The sequence below is a fragment of the Zeugodacus cucurbitae genome, chromosome 4, assembly GCF_028554725.1.
Source record: "Zeugodacus cucurbitae isolate PBARC_wt_2022May chromosome 4, idZeuCucr1.2, whole genome shotgun sequence".
In the NCBI taxonomy this organism is placed as follows: domain Eukaryota; kingdom Metazoa; phylum Arthropoda; class Insecta; order Diptera; family Tephritidae; genus Zeugodacus; species Zeugodacus cucurbitae.
Window position 1 is genome coordinate 35,631,802 of NC_071669.1, and position 17,016 is coordinate 35,648,817.

A 17,016-nucleotide genomic window follows, 5' to 3' on the forward strand; every position below is an offset into this window, starting at 1 on the left:
ATGGACATGAAAAACTCAACTCAACTAACTCAAGTATATAAATGTCCTTTGTATATTATGCACCCGGTCAATCAATAGGCCTCATCAGGTGAACGTCTCTATGTTATCACATCCGAATCTTTTCCCATTTTTTGCAGACAAATCGGCTATTTAAAATATCACTTTCAAAAATGGCTACTGGTTCTATAGTGTTCCAAAGTTGGACCACTCCCCGGCATTATCCATCTCTTAATGACCAAAAACTATGCTTGTCTATTCAATGGTTAACGGGGTAAGTGGCAAAGAACATAAAAAGCGCCAATGCTTCAGGTCGTTTATGCTATCGGCTCCATCACACTCCAGCGCACTTCCATTCAATTTGCAGCGAACCGCAAATGACGAACAATAGTCGCGCAATTGTCTCACACACCAACAAACGAACTTATAAACAGCGACCATACACATACATGTACACGAATGTAAATGGGTCCAGCTTCCCTGTCGGTAAATTTCGTGATGGTTAGTCAAGTTTCCACTTTACTAGAGGGATAGCCGCTTTCACAGCGTTCAAAGTTTTTTTCAACAGTTCACCATTTTTCGCACTTCCTGTACATGGCCGGAATTCCCAAAAAATGGTACTTTATACATAAACACTTCTAGATGGATAAACCATCGATTTTTGGGCAATAATTTCTTTCACTTTTAATGGCTGTGCTGCCAAGTTACACGGTGCGTTGATTTGTAGCGGAAATTCTAGTTTAGCAATATATTCATGGCATTCGTAATTATTTATTAATAAAGGTTTATAATTATATTTTAAACTAAATTTCTGTAGACTTTTAGAATAGAGAGTTGGTTCTAACACGTAGCAACTAAAATGATGATTTTAAGAATAGGAATTAGATTAATGCATCAGCTTAAATACTCATACTATCTCGCTTCGTGGTTAACGACCTTCTTCTTTACTGGGGTAGACACCGTTTACGCTATTATAGCCGCATTATCAACAGCACGCCATTCGTTCTTCTTTTCGCTGTTTGGCGCAAATTGGTGAGCGTACATCCTCTTCACCTGGTCTTTCCAACGTGGTAGAGGTTCCTCTGCTTCCACCAGCGGGTACTGCATTGAACACTTTCTAAGCTGAAGCGCTTTCGTCGATTCGAACAAAATGACCTAGCCAGCGCAGCCGCTTTTTCTTTTTATTCGCTGAACTATGTCAAAGTCGTCGTTTTTGTTCGTCGAAAGAAGACTTTTCTTTTCAATAGCCTACTCAATCCCAATTAGTACCTGTTGGAAAGAGTGATTCTGCGTAGGATATCCAGGCTGACATTGTTATTAGTGTTAATGCTGGTGCGAGGGAAGACGAAATTATTAACAACTTCAATGTTATTACTGTCAACAGTGACGTGGGAGCCAAGACGCGAATGCGCTGACTGTTTGTTTGATGACAGGAGATATCGTCTTGTCCTCATTCACCACCAGACACATTCGCATCGCTTCCTTACCCAGTCTGGAAAATGTAGAACTAACAGCGTGGTTGCTGTGGCCAATGATATCGATATCATTGGCGTACGCCAGCAGCTGTACACTCATATAAAAAAAATTTTACCATCTCTATTTAGCTCTGCAGCTTGTATTATTTCTCCAGAATCACTTTAAAGAAGTCACACGATAGTGAGTCACCCTGTCTGAAACCTCGTTGGGTATCGAACGACCTTCTTAATCGATGATTTTTAATATAGCCAACTTCGCCTCCTCAAAAGAAACGCATTTGCGTTTGCATTCGCCTTAAATCATACTCGAAATTCCCATTGGCTACATGTACTTACATGTATGTAAATAGAGTGATAACTGCTGAAACTTTCCTGTAAGAAATTGGTACCTAGACCTATCGTTTGACGTTTTAAAATAGTGAATGTGTAGGAATTAGGAATTACGAATACATATGTATGAAATTAAATTAAATTACTAAGCCAAAGATGCAAAAAGTAAATATGAAAAGTAACCAAAATCCGTTAAAATATTATCTAAGAGACCCAAATCTTTAATGCCTGTAGTCTGGCTAACAGAATACCGAATATAGCAACGAGCAGCAACACCTCGAAAGGAGATCTCGACACGCTAAAAAGTGTTCTATAGTTCGCGCATAAAGATCTCTATAAGCTACATCAACGCATGTGCCCTCATGCATTCACATGTGAATATGTGCGTATCACAGTCGCTGCAATCATCTTCGCATAACAGAAATGCCGCATACTGTCCAATTACGCAGTGCAGTCCTTGTTTTGGTGTTTGCCTCCCAGTCTTCCCACGTTTCGTCATTGTGAACTGCCATTAAGACTTGTGGCTATTTTCCTCACATTTTACGCCTCGAGAGTGGCCATTAACTGCTGCCACTGCGCAATTTAATCGTCCTTACCATTCCTTTCCCCTCCTCATGACCATCTTATTGTACGCTCGCAGCACACCTAACGACTTTTGATGTTGGCCCTTTTCCACTGATTTTATTTCTTTCGCCAGTTTTTTATAGGTGACGTCGTGGTCATAGTTTTTTTAACGGCAATAAATGCCGTTTTTTTCATCCATCCGTTCGTCTGTGTTTAAGCTGTGTGTTTGAATGTGAAGGCAGGTTTATTGCGTTTCGAAATATGTATAAGTCACCTCGCAACGAACTTATGCCTGTCGCTTATATCGCACATATTTGCTGATTGCACCTATACAACAGCAGCTTGACTTTAAGAAACTCATATGCGCTCAGCGTCCTCAAACAAATCAAATATTTCTACATATCGTGGCGGTTTCCTCCAGAATCTGCTTCTGCTTCTGCCACTGCCTGCTTGACTCTTCGTTCTACTAGATGCTCGCTCTGTCTAAATTGCATTTCTTCGTACCTTTGTGTCTCGCTCCGCGACTGTTTCAGCGAAACTCAAGCTTGCAAATTTTTGGCATAAAACTTCGCCCTGTCACCGTTATTAGTACCATAGCTGCGCTGTTGTTTTATTGGTTTTCTGCCGACAAACTAACAAACTAGCAAACTGCCTTTTGCTGGCGTTTGCCCGTTCTTCTTCACGAAGCGTATAAATCTCGACCACATTCCACGGATATTTCATATTTTATGCCTCGGCGTAGTTTGCGTATGTAAACGACATCGTGATGCACAGCATGCCACAGTAAATTGGTTTAATCTCATCCAAGGCAAGCAATTCAGTTGCCGGAAATGTGCCTCCACACACACACTTACACTAGATATTTCGTGGATATGGCGATAAAACATTGCTCGTATAATAAAAGATCTCTGTAAGAAATCGCTAGAAAGTCACAAAAAATTACTCACTGGATATAGTAATCTGCTAAAAAAATAATGTACGTCTGGTACTAATTATATTATTTTATCTGACAGGCTAGCGAATAATAGGTGGGTCGATTGGATATTCCATATTGGTTTTATTAGTAAGTTTCATTTTTTACTTCGCGTTTGAAACCTACACATTTATTTAGGAATCCTTTTAAGTATGCTCTTTTACTCAGGTTTAAAGGCTTCAAAGGAGTTTCCGGAAATATTCTGACATTTTTTGTTCTCCAACGAATTCTTGTTCACTTTTTTCGCGTTGATTTGGCATGGAGCTTCAGGTATGCTAATGGCCCTGGAAGCAATAAATAGTTCATCCACCAGGAAAAATAAACTCCAGCGGAATTCTCGTAACGAATTATATTAAAGTAGAGATAAAAGAAAAATTCGTCAACGATACGAACGAACAATAAACTTAGCCAATTATATGTGACTTGAATAGGAATAACCTTACTTGTAAATACCGCTACATAAATCATTCCTGGGTAGGGCTCCGTATATTGTAATATGTATGTAGAATGTGAATACATAAAACCAGCAGTAAATATGTACAGGATCCATCTTTTTAAATTAAAGTTAGGCGAAGTCTTCCGATTTTTATAGCGATATGGACGATATAAGTGTGTTTATAACTGGATTAACTCTACTGAGTATATGTTCTTTTTTGTTGTCTCAAAAAAAATTATATTATTTTATAAAAAATTTATATAATTTATTGCAACTCTTTATGGTTAATGAAATCCAGAATTTTTGTGGTTTATTGTCAATTCAATCATAAATATTTTTAAATAATATTTATTGCTAACTGTACAAAATTGGAAAAATATACAATAATATTTAATTCAGCCAATGACAATAAATACATAAAGGCGAACAACAATTAAATATTTTTTAGTATATTTTTTGATAGTATATCTGTAGCTAGAGATTATGAGTGACAGAGAAAGCAAGCTACCTGGGACTAACTCTAGAAAGAAAGATCTTAAACCTCCAGACAGAAAACCAAACCTAGACGCTAGGCTAAAGAAAGCAATTTATAGCTGTAAAAGGATAGTGGGACCTAAATTTGGACTAAGGCCTCGAGCTACAGCAGAAGGCTCTACGGAGCAGTGGTAAGGCCGATCATGTCTTGTGGCATATTGGTCAGGTGGCCAATAATGTAAAAGAAATACGCAGTAAAGCAACTGAAAATGTATATGTATCAGCAGAGCTCTTAGAACAACGCCTAGTCAGGCACTAAATGTCACTCTTTACTTACTACAACAAATTTATAGGTTTCGCAAGCAAATGACAATAAATCTGCTATTCGTTTGATGGAATATTCCCTACTAGTCACGAATTTCCGAAATCCTTTAGAATAAAATCTAAATACGCCCTTCAATATTGCCTTCCGCACTAGAGAGATGTGGAACAAGGGCGAGGTAGACAAGGAAACAGAAATAAGCATCCATAAAGTGGTGTCTTTTCAGAAAAATTAAATACTCGAATTGCCATGCGATTCACTGCAGCCTCTTTTTAGCAGAGATTACAGCAATGAAAGAAATCTTCTCGTATTGACAAAAAGGATGCTTACGACAATAAACATATATATTTTTACAGACATACAGGTGGCTTTGGAATCACTTAAGATCCTAAGTATTTCCTATAAGATAGAAAAAGAGCCATGAACTATTAACGGTACTGGCTTCTTAATACACGATAAATCTGCAATGGGTTCCTGGACACAGAGAATTATAGCCGATTTATTTACGTATTTACAGACTAGTGAAATAATAATTATCAAAAATGATTATACTGTCATGCTCACGGTTTATAAAATATTTTGAAAACGTATTATAACATTGAATTATGATTTATATATGCATATTATTAACACTTCTAAAAATCTTTTTAGTAAAATTAGTGACCAATATATACTGTTATTATGGAGATTAAAGTTTCTCGGCGTTCAATGTGATTTAATGACTGATCTGAAGCTGAACATAAAACCGTTTTTTGTTTGATTGTAGCCGAAAAGAGTTTGAGGTGTTCCCGTGGCGAACATTTGCAATGTCTTAGTTGCTTTTCACAGTTCATCAAAAGTTTATCTTTGGTCTACAAGTACTTATATGTAACATACACCTTCAGATTCCTGCGCGGGAAAATAGTGCATTCCTCTACAAAAGTTTCAATGTACGATAATTTCCACACAGTTATTTTGGCTGCTTTTGCATAAAACTTTGTTGTTTCCCAGCTTACTTATTTCTCAAATTTTCGTTCTCAAATCGGTATAATGTCGTTGTTGTTGTTTAATATATGGTTTTACGTGTTTTTGAAAATTTTTGCAATTAAAATGATTTCACCATCAAAGCATCGTTTTCCGTTTACTTCCGGTAGTTCAAAGTTTACAATTTAGTTTTTGGGCTCTTTAGAGATTCATTGGGAATATCGTAATGTTGAATAAAGCTCCAGTTACCGATGCTTGACTTGACCTAGAGAGACTTGAGAACTGTCACATAAAAGATCCGTTTAATGGGCCTTGCATGTATTTGATTACCGAACGCATGACTTGACTTGAAAGTCTGTTGAATTTAGAACTCTAAGTTACGTTGACATTTGTACTAATCTCCCTCTCTCACTGCTTCTCTTTTCATTCTCATTATGACACTATTCCAGTGTTGCCTGAATGTTTTCGTTTAAAATTAAATATGTTAAAATTCGAATCTTAAATATTTATAAATCTTCAAATAAAGAAAAAATTAGATAATTCAGAGGAAAATACCTTTTTCACAACAATTATTTTTTAATGTGTTTAATAAAAAAATCTTTTATTTTATTTATAACGCAAACTTTAAGTGCAATAAACAAATCAAATCAAATAGGTTCGATATGAGGATAATTTTTGCAACAGAAACATAATTATTGCGAATCTCTCCAAGAATTTGTGGTGATCTGCTCAGAAAAAAATATTTTGCGAATTTATGTAATGAAAAATTGATTGTAAATGTTCAAATACAATTTGAATAAATTATTTATTCACCTATCATTTATACGCTTGGCTGGCTCCAAATTATTACATCTTCTAACAATTCTAAATATCGAAAAACTGAACTACGCGTGCACGTTTGTTTTGTGCTATTCTGCTCAAAGCTATATTCATATATGTATTTATTAAAGAGTTTTCTTTCAAACAGAAAATCTTAACGTGTTTACAGATTTCCTAATAGTGAAGTTTTTTTGTATACTAGTTTTAAAATCTTCAATGTTGGTGATATTTTAATTTAAAAAACTTAGTTTTAAAGCTAAATCTGAACATCTGGCAACTCTACCCAGAAACTATAATAATAACAGCTGAAGTTGAAGTTGTGTGAAGTATAACTGCATCTAAGTTTTCCAAGCCAAATTTTTCGAAGCTAAGTCAAGTCAAGCATCGGTAACTGGAGCTTAAGTGTTTCACCATTTGTAAGGCCGATAACTAAGATTCCTATGCTGATTCAAGACTTCATATATATTTACTATAAAACTGTTTAAACTGATTTTTAATAAAGTAGAGTTTTTTACTTTCTGCACAATAAACCCAATTTACTGTAATTCCACTGGCTTCTAACAGAATTTAACAGTGCTACATATATTATTTGATGATTACAACCCACCTTCGGCTAACAGTCGGCTTTAACTTTAAATTTTTGTAGCACATATAAGTATACATGTACATATCTATGTATTTAATGGATATACATATGTAAGTATGTCCATAGATACTGCTATGAAGAGGTGTGTAGAAGAACATGAAGCTTTTCATTAACGTGTTGATGTCGCACGTGCATTAGATTGCCTTCGTTATTCAATAAATTGTGCTACAAACAATTTCAGTTGGCAACCCTTCATGGCCTGGTGTGGTAACAAAGCTGATTCAGCTTCCATGATGCTGTCGCATATTCATATTCGCCCGACGCTTGCAAAGTCAGCAAAAATGTAATGGTTTGCCAACAGCACAAGTAACGCTTCGCTCTTTATTTACATCTGCATTTACGCGCAAACATACAAACACAGGGTCCTTATGCCAGACATGCATATATGTACGTCTCTATATGCATGCTTTCACTTCCTCTTGTGAGCCTTTATTGTTTGTGCGGCTTCGGAAATCTACGTGCCATCGCTTCAACGCTAGCCGAGCGGGCACCGAGAGCGATAGGGCATGCCACCCCCGCCTGCGTCAACAGTGCTTTTTCCAATTTCTTGTCGTTGTTGTTGGCACCTTTTCAAGAAAATGTCTGCGGTTTTGTTGTTGTTCCGCGCTGGCTTGTGTGCATTGAGGAGTGTAAACGCTTAGGGTAATATATCAAGAATTGAATAAACATCATCATAAAATCTGAAATATAATGACTTTTTCAAAAATCAGCTCTGCAACCTGCCACAAACAGTCGTACGCACACTGCGTTCAAACATTCTACATACACACACTTACAATCGCAGTGCATGTATTTGTATAGAAATATTTTTTCTCGAGCGAAAGGATATGGAGTGCTGTGAAGATTCTGTGCGCGTCGCGTAGAACTCAAAGCGATTTGCGATTAGAGCAGCTCAGTTAGTGAGTTGTTGTTGACGCGCAAACCATCAGCCCAGTACCCCCCCTGTGTGAGACGCTTTTGTGTGCATTTGCATACCGATCTGTTTACCTATCCTTGAAAGTAAATACAGTCGTAATAGTATCAAGTTTTTTATGTGTGTGTGAGTGAATGTGGAGGATGGAGTCATATGTAGAAGTTCACGTAAGTGAGGAAAGTTTCTGACTGCCATTCAGTTGGGAGTGGCCAGGAACGATTCTTTTACATGTGGCTCAAGCAGCTCACAACTTCCGGTCTTAGACCAAGTATCCTCTGGGTAGCCAACAGACATCCGTCTGGAAGCGAGCTAAAGTGAGAAGGCGAATCCCGCTTATGCGGTTGTGCGTAGGGCTTGGGACCCACCACATAAAAACGAATAACCAGTGAATAAGAAACACAGGACCGCAGAAGATGGAATGATGAGCTGTATGTGTTGTTCGACGACATAGACATAGTCCAGCGAATAAAAAAACAGCGGCTACGCTGGCTGGGTCATGTTGTTCGAATGGATGAAAGTGCCCCAGCTCTGAAAGTTTTCGATGCAGTACCCGCTGGTGGAAGCCGAGGAAGAGGGAGACCTCCACTCCGGTGGAAGGACCAGGTGGAGAAGGACCTGTCTTCACTTGGTATTACCAATTGGCGCAAAACCGCCAAAAGGAGAGATGCGTGGCGCACTGTTGTGGACTCGGCTATAACCGCGTAAGCGGTTTCTACGCCAGTTAAGAAGAAGAAGAGTGAATGTGAGTTGTAAAGGCGATGAGCTGTGTGCCGCATCAGTTGAGAATATCCTGTCCAGCTCTTTTAAATTAAAGAGACATTTTTCATCAAGACTATTTGAAATATCTTCAGAATTTTAGTTTAAATTAAAAATTATATGCTTAAGGGGTTATGTGGGTTTCAGAAGCTAAAAACAAGGGTATTTTAATTTTTTTTTAATATGTACCATCACACATTTCATTATTTTGTATTTCAGTATTTTGTGAAATTTTTATTTACAAATTCTGAAAACTCCGCCGTTGGCACCACATTCCTACGTTGTGTCAAAAAAGGCTTCGCTATTGTATGGATAAATCTAGTTAATGAATAAAGAAAAAAAGGAAATATTGATATTTGAATTTCTGACACAGTTTTAACAAAAAAACGCACTGTTTTGGTCAAATTTTCGACATATATTTATATTCGAAAAAATAGTTATAATAAAGATATTAAAAATCCTTCGTTCATTAAATAGATAATATCAGAGAAGTGTGCAAAATTTGAACAAATTGGCTTCATAACTTTTCGAGAAATCGTTTCCACCTACTTCAAAAATTGAGTTTTTAGATAAACGCGTTTAAAGATTTGCATTCATACTTTCGTGGCCTGATGGGCGGAAATACCAAAGGGTATATCTTTTAAAGTATTACTCGGATTGATGTGATATTTTCGGAGAATATTTGAAACATATTATAATATATAATGAGACAAAAAAATGTTCCAAAAATAGACATTTTTGAAACTCACCTAACCCCTCTAAGCCGTAGATTTATTCAATTAATGTCAGCCCTAATTACCACAAGGAGCTGTGAAAAAATATGCTCTTCTTTGGTGAAATTGACTTTCTCTCTTAAGGCCGTCTGTAAAATTTGAATGATGATAACTCTTTGCTAAGTCAGTTAGCATAATAAAATACCGTTATTTTAAAATAAATCGAATTCAACTTGAACCATGGCTCGGAGACTGTCGTTCCGGAAATAACTTAATTTTTTAAGTATTTCCGACGCAAGTTCAAAACCATCGATTGTCCAAGTACTCTTTATTAGTGCGGTTGTATTTTAAAATTATTGTCGGGATTTAATAACATTTTTCCATACTCACCGATTTCTTCCTGCGTACTCTCTCACGACAAAGTCATTGCGTCTTCATTGCCCATCAGTGTCAGCAAGAAAACTGTAGCACTACTTATTCGATCCTGACAGAGTTGTCAAATTTATAACAACGAGATGCGACAATCTCCCAAAAAGAAAAATTTGTCCATTTCCTCTATACCCTCATTTTCTATTCGGAAACACTTTCCGATACGTAGGGAAACTCATTTCGACGCCACCTTCATCTGCACTGTAATAAATCGTCGGTTTCCTCGTCGTCTTTTCATATACTTTTCATCCCCGCCATTTGGCCTTCCAAGTTGTTCATTTCCTGATTGCCAAAATAGAAAAATAAAAATCAAGTTCAAAAATGCCGCTTGTTGGAAAAGTAAAAATAACGACACTCATTATGATGGGATTAAGATGCAATCAACAACCAAGAAATGTGACAGGCAAATAAATCAATCTTCCAACTCCATACATATTTATATACATGCGAATGAAATATATATACGAGTGTATATCTGTGTATGAAAAGAAACACTGGTCACCCAGGAATGTTAGAAATAGTGACAATAGTTTCGACGCGCTTATTATACTCTCGCAACAAAGTTGCTAAAGATAGTATTATCGTTTTGTTCACATAACGGTTGGTTGTAAGTCCTAAAACTAAACGGGTAGATGTCTGTCTATACGTCCGTCCGTGCAAGCTGTAACTTGAGTAAAAATTGAGATATCTTAATGAAACTTGGAACACGCGTTTCTTGACACCATAGGAAGGTTAAGTTCGAAGATGGACGAAATCATGATCACTGCCACGCCTACAAAATGACGATAACCGAAAACATATAAAGAGCTATAACTAAGCCATAAATTAATCTATGAAAATTAAATTTAGTATGAAGGATCACACTTTATGGCTGTAATTTTTTGGGGAAGTAGACATGGCCCCGCCCCTAATAAGTTTTTTGTATATATTTCGTAAACTACTAAAGCTACATCAAGGAAATCGGATTAGAACCACGCCCACCTCCCATACAAATGTTATATTGAAAACTACTGAAAATGCTTTAACTCATCACTGAAAACCATCAGAAACCTTAAATTTCATTATAAAAATCGTACAGAAGAGCTGCACTCAAAATGCTACACAATATATTGAATGGGCGTGGCTGCTCCCACTTCTGGGTCAAAAACCATATCTCCGAAACTGCTAGACCAAATCGGTTCACAACCACCCCTACTTCCCATATTCCCGAACTTTGAAGTGTACGTTATACCACACTATCAGACCCGCCCACACGTTTTTGTGGTCAAGGTATACATTAAATTTTAAAATGTTTGAATATAATGAAAAAATTCTTACGCATAAAGACGAAAACGTTATAGCCGGTAAATTTGAAAATGATTGATATACATTATTGCAGATCTATATTAAGCGTAAATCATCATAATTTGTTAAACTTTGAATTTTTTTAATCGTATGTTGAAGTATATCACAATTAAGCAAATTTCAAAGTTTGCTCAATCTTTACCACCAATATAGGTAATTCAATCAGCCATTTATGATTATTATATTGTGGTTTCATGTCAGGAAAAATACGATGAATAAGCTCCTCTTCGAGTCTATGAAGTGACAGAAATCTGTTGAAAATGTTATTATTCCGTCGATATGTCAACTGAGACCCTACCATTTCAAATATCTAGCAACTGCTTCTACAATCACAGTTTGATTTTGTTGCAAAAACACTCGTGAATTCGTTGTTAATTGGCGATTCTTGATGTGCCGCCACAAATTAGATGATTTTAGGCGTGCGATTAGTTCGTCGTGCCCGTACAGTTCCTCCAGCGACTTCTTGAATATCTGGAAAATCTTCGCTTTAGCGTTATTTTTGGCAATTTTGCAGACTAATGTTTCGTTGATTTGCAATTTAGGAGTAAATTCAAGAACGGATGTGCCGTTTTTCTGCCTACCAACAGGAGCCAAGTTGCCCCTATTCCTGTTATACCTAGGTGGTGAAAATGAGTTTATGAATCAGCCCTCATATACTATATATATTTTTGTTGTCAACTCAAATAAAATTCTCTTATTATTATCTTCCACGCAATTTTCCCTTATTTACTTACTTTCTAATCCTTTTCTTACCTTCCATGAATATTTCCACTTTTTGCGAAACTAACGAACAGCAATTCATTTTTATACTCTCGCAACAAATGCTGCTAAAGAGAGTATTACAGTTTTGTTCACATAACGGTTGTTTGTAACACCCAAAACTAAACGAGTTAGATATAGGGTTATATATACCAAAGTGATCAGGGTGAAGAGTGGAGTTCAAATCCGAATGTCTGTCTGTCCGTCCGACCGTCTGTGCAAGCTGTAACTTGAGTAAAAATTAAGATATCTTGAATAAACTTGGCACACTTATTTCTTGGCACCATAGGAAGGTGCTTTCGAAAATGAGCAAAATCGGACCTCTGCCACGCCCACAAAATGGCGAAAACCGAAAACACATAAAGTGCCATAACTAAGCCATAAATAAAGCTATGGAAATAAAATTTGATATAAGGGATCGCACTATGAAGGGGCATATTTGGATGTAATTTTTTTTGGGGAGTGGGCGTGGCCCCGCCCCCTACTAAGTTTTTTGTACATATCTCGCAAACCAATAGAGCTATATAAACCAAACTTTCTGCAGTCGTTTTTTTTATCCACTTCCTAATACAGTCCAGAAATGAAAGAAATCGGATCATAACCACGCCCACCTCCCATACAAAGGTTAGGTTGAAAATTACTAAAAGTGGGTTAACTCTCTAGGGAAAAACGTCAGAAATACTAAATTTCACATAAGAAATGGTAGATGAAAGCTGCACTCAGATTTTTTTACAAAATGGAAAATGGGAGTGGCGTCGCCCACTTATGGGTCAAAAACCATATCTCAGGAACAACTCGACCGATTTCAATGAAACTTGGTTTGTAATAGTTTCCTTACATCCCAATGATATGTTGTGAAAATGGGCCAAATCGCTTCACAACCACGCTATTTCCTATATACCAGAACTTTGAAGACGATCTGAATCGTTTACATTACAATATATAAAGTAAGTACCTGTGAAGATATCGGTGCAGAACTTTGCACAAATACTATGTCAATAGTGTGGCAGCCCCATTCTAAAAATGGCCGAAATCGGACCATAGGTTTTTAAGGCCCATATATCGAACACGAGGACCTCGGTGCTTCTAACCTAATATTACGGTTTCCAACTTTCAATGGACTTTAAACAAGATATATGACGAATATGTGGGTCAAATTGTGTATTATATAATATAAATAAAGTTAAATAAATAAATTGCGAGAGTATAAAATGTTCGGTTACACCCGAACTTAGCCATTCCTTACTTGTTATATCTATAGATTACAAATTGTTTTGAATGTGATTAGAATGTGAGATTAGAAAAGTGTGGATTTTAAGAGTAAGACTTTTTAAGACAATTTCTCTCCGTAAGAACCAGCCTTGTACTTCAAGGAATATTCTAAAAAAAGACTTAGCGTAATCACTTCAGCTGTTCTCGAATTATGCGCTTAGCAACACAATTACCGATTCATTTTTATACTCTCGAAACATGTTGCACAAGAGTATTATAGTTTTGTTCACGTAACGGTTGTTTGTATAACCCAGAAATAAAAGAGTTAGATATGAAGTTGAAATCCGGATGTCTGTCCGTGCAAGCTATAACTTGAGTAAAAATTTCTTCTTATGAAACTTTGCGCCCTGAGGAGGTTGCTTTGGAAGATGGGCAAAATCGGTCCACTACCACGCCCACAAAATGACGAAAACCGAAAACACATAAAGTATCATAACTAAGCCATAAATAAAGTTACGGAAGTAAAATTTGGAACAGAGGATACCATTAGGGACGGGCATATTTCTGTGTCATTTTTTTGAAGTGGTCGTGGCCCCGCCCCCAAATAGATTTTTTGTACACATAACTCAATTCTGAATTCCATCTGATTCGTTCACTTTATAACATATACATAAGGAACCGATGAAGATATCTGTAGTTATATAGCTGAATAAAACTTTACACAAATACTGTATATCATCTGTGGCTTTACTTATGGAAATTTTTTCGAAATCGGACTATAACTTTTCAAGGCCCCGGATATCTACTTGGGTGCCTAAGGGTAATTTTTCACCGAAAATATCGGCAAATCTTTCAGATATTTTAATTTAATTCAGAGGAAATTATTTTCTCCTAATTGTGTGTCTCTGATCCAAAAATTATTGAAATCGAATCAGAACTTCCCCTATACCTAATTCCCCATATACCTAATAATGTGTGGTCTTTATTCCGCATATATCGATTAATATGTGAAATATCTTAGCAAAATTAAGTGAGCATATAGTCTTGTATATAGTGTAGCTTGGTGGGGAAAATTAGTGAACTCGGTTTAGGAACTACATCAGCCCCCATATACAATATATGATGGTTTTCGTTATTCATTTGGTATTTAGAATTGCATATAAAATATATACAAGCACCGTCGAGTTAAAATGAAGTTTGAAACCTTATTCTATATGTTTGGAAAAGTGTTTGTGCATATTATACTTCAAAAGTTACTCAATGATTTATTTAAAACGAAGTTGGTTTGATTAATCAAATGCAGTTGAATGTAAAGCACTAACTTTCACTACTGATCATTCGAACGAAATTTGGACTTCGCTCTTCACCTCCAGTGCCTAATTGTAATTCCATTTCATGTCCTATGATAGCATAACAATTGTCTCACAAACTAAGAGGGTACCCTTCGCCTGCTTGTACGCTTCTTGTATCTTCATAACTTCTGCTTGAAAACACTTCACCGACTCGAAACTTGGTTTAAAAATGTCTGACCTGACTGTCATTCTCAGCTTCTAATATTACGTGCTCATGTGCGAATCTCACAATATTTTGCTGTTGCTGTTATTGTTATGCGCCAAGGGCTCTAGTTATTCTGGCACATATGTGCAAAAAATGTGAAAGTTTAGCTTGCAGCATTTAGCTCAAGCAGAGCGTACTGAAGGCATCAGAAAGGCTTTCTGATGCGAAATGAATTTTTTGTATTTCATACTTGCATATACATATATATGTATGCTTATAGCTTTGAAAACGAACTGAGATCATTTTTATTTAGTTATGTAAGTAATTGGGGTCGTCAAAACATCGGAACAAATTGTATCTGTCACTCCACGGCAGTTCTGTTGTCATGCTCATTACTACAATTTTATTGCGCGGATAAATATTCTTCAGTCGGACGGATCGTTGACCGTGCATATTAGTAATATTATATTATTATGCGCTATTTACTGCACTACTTATGTATATGACAAGAACTGCGTGTACTGCTAAACGAAGGCGCTAAATATTTTCGCTGATGTCTTTATATAAAATGGAGTACTGAATATATACGAAAAATATATATGTCAATATGCTACTTCTTTGAAGGCTTAAGAAAGTTTAGTTGAGTCTGCATAAAGATTAAAATATATTTTGATTCATGTTCAAAACTATTGATATTAGGAATATATCTTAAAGCACTTCAAATTAACCTTGTACTTCTTTTATTAGAAGCTAAGGGTATTCAATAATCCTTACTTACCTTGTACTTCTTTTATTAGAAGCTAAGGGTATTCAATAATCGGCTACAACTTGGAGAGTTGTGGGTTAAAATTCAGGAAATGCCTAATGGTGTTCTGATCCGAGTGAATGTTCTAAAATTTTGTACGTTGGTTTGGAAACGGCATAGGACTTAAAAAGACCTTCACTAGGAGAATAACATACAAGATACGCGAGATGTAATCGATTACTGTACCAAAATGTTGAAATCATTTATCTACGAAGACAGTAGTAGGATAATATCCTATAAATAGGATAAATAAAAACATTTTTTAATATTAATAACACCGGTCAACACGATTTTTGGGTCTGACATCTACATGTTAAATTTTAGTTTCTCCTATGACAAAAATAAGGAAAATTTTGTTTTCCGGTTAAAGTTTGCTTTCGTAGAAATTAGAGCAATTTTTCGATTTTTAAGCAGAAATGACTGATTTTTATATTTTTTCTTCAATTTCACTATAGATTATTTTGATTACTGACTTTTAGGTTAAAATAGGCTTCATAGGCTTCGCAAAGTTTCAAATTTGTTGATAAAGCAAATTTTTTACTTCTAACTTTAATAAATTCACCGCAAATAAAACAGAATGAATCAACATCATTTTTTACACTGACTTGATGCAATTTTTTAACTGAGTAATACACTAATATTGTTGTTCCAGCTATAATAAACAGGTTAACATTCACTACTGTGCCTCTTACAAATAATAATACTGTTTACTTTCGGGTTAATCAAAGTGCTGCCATCTTTGATTTATGAAATAAATTAAAATGTAGATCAGCCCAAAGCAAACTTAAAGAACTAAAGATTACTATTTAAGTGTTTTCAATGTCTAGAATCAGAATTCAAGCATGAGAACAGAAACCCCAAAAAAATATTTTTTTTGTTGACCGGTGTAATTAAGCTTTTTGGCAAATTAGCAATTTTAATAAATTTTAAGGTGGAAATGTGACAGAAATGTGTTGGAAACGAATATAATATATTCGGAAATAAATGTATACGGTCTTATTACTGCACACGAATATAAAATAAAAACAAGTAAGGAAGGGCTAAGTTCGGGTGTAACCGAACATTTTATACTCTCGCAATTTATTTATTTAACTTTATTTATATTATATAATACACAATTTGGCCCATATATTCGTCATATATATATCATATATATTGTATAAAGTCCATTGAAAGTTGGAAACCATAATATTAGGTTAGAAGCACCAAAGTCCTCGTGTTCGATAAACGGGGCCTTAAAAACCTATGGTCCGATTTCGGCGATTTTTAGAATGGGACTGCCACACTATTAACATAGTATTTGTGCAAAGTTCTGCACCGATATCTTCACTAGTGCTTACTTTATATATTGTAAAGTAAACGATTCAGATTGTCTTCAAAGTTCTGGTATATAGGAAGTAGGCGTGGTTGTGAAGCGATTTGGCCTATTTTCACAACATATCATTGGGATGTAAGAAAACTATTACAAACCAAGTTTCATTGAAATCGGTCGAGTAGTTCCTGAGATATGGTTTTTGACCCATAAGTGGGTGACGCCACGCCCATTTTCCATTTTGTGAAAAAATCTGAGTGCATCTTCCATCTGCCAT

The 17,016-nt window shown here is 35.9% G+C and overlaps 1 protein-coding gene and 1 long non-coding RNA gene across 20 annotated transcripts in view; one reads left to right on the top strand and one right to left on the bottom strand.

Moving 5' to 3' along the window:
• Positions 1 to 17,016, top strand: part of Rbp6_3 (RNA-binding protein Musashi homolog Rbp6) — a 436,335-nt gene that overhangs the window by 334,713 nt on the left and 84,606 nt on the right. The gene's annotated exons all lie outside the window — the stretch shown is intronic.
• LOC128921295 (uncharacterized) overlaps positions 4,903 to 17,016 on the bottom strand; it is a 31,356-nt gene continuing 19,242 nt past the window's right edge. The window contains exons 2-3 of the long non-coding RNA XR_008470745.1: positions 9,772 to 10,092; positions 4,903 to 5,989 (exon numbers count right to left, since the gene is read on the bottom strand). This is a non-coding gene — a long non-coding RNA (uncharacterized LOC128921295). The remainder of the gene's footprint in view (positions 5,990 to 9,771; positions 10,093 to 17,016) is intronic.